This window comes from Buceros rhinoceros, unplaced genomic scaffold, assembly GCF_000710305.1.
Source record: "Buceros rhinoceros silvestris isolate BGI_N320 unplaced genomic scaffold, ASM71030v1 scaffold8202, whole genome shotgun sequence".
Taxonomy (NCBI): domain Eukaryota; kingdom Metazoa; phylum Chordata; class Aves; order Bucerotiformes; family Bucerotidae; genus Buceros; species Buceros rhinoceros.
The window spans coordinates 6,892-7,437 of NW_010399466.1; the positions used below are offsets into that span (position 1 = coordinate 6,892).

The 546-nt window shown below is 34.4% G+C and overlaps 1 protein-coding gene across 1 annotated transcript in view; it reads left to right on the forward strand.

Annotated features, from left to right (window-relative positions):
* Positions 1-546, forward strand: part of USP38 (ubiquitin specific peptidase 38) — a gene marked incomplete at its 5' end in the record, with an annotated part of 20,596 nt that overhangs the window by 6,887 nt on the left and 13,163 nt on the right. The gene's annotated exons all lie outside the window — the stretch shown is intronic.

Below are 546 nucleotides of genomic sequence, written 5' to 3' on the forward strand. Positions count from 1 at the left end.
GCCCAAAGGGCTCACAAACCCTTTGAGTAGTGTCAGAGTAATTGCCTTATGCTTGTTACACTGTTTTTTAACGACAGAAGTCTGAAGTTTCTTTCTCTTCCCTCCACTGTCCTAATCTTGGCCTAGGATAGAAATTTGAGTCACAAACGAAAGAGCCAAGTGCCTTGAATATGCTCAAATCATAAATAATTCTTCTATTTACTGTCTTGCTTTTCTTTGCTCCTGAGACAAAATATTCATGAGAAAAATGTAAAATATGAAAAGACTTGCTCTAGAAATAGGCATTTGCTTTAACAAGGAAAATTTCTGATAAGCTGCATGCAGTACTGTGTGAACATCTGTTTTCAGGACTTCCTCGTGACCATTTTCCCTCCATTTTAAACAACCTTCTTCACTATCATTTTTGAACTACCATTGTCATGTAGTATCCTGTAATATTTTCCTGAAACTACTTATTTACTTTTGTATAATAAATGGCCTGAATGTAAAATGGTTAAATGCAAGATTTATAAATATAAATTATTCTGCAGTGCATCTCAGTTAATG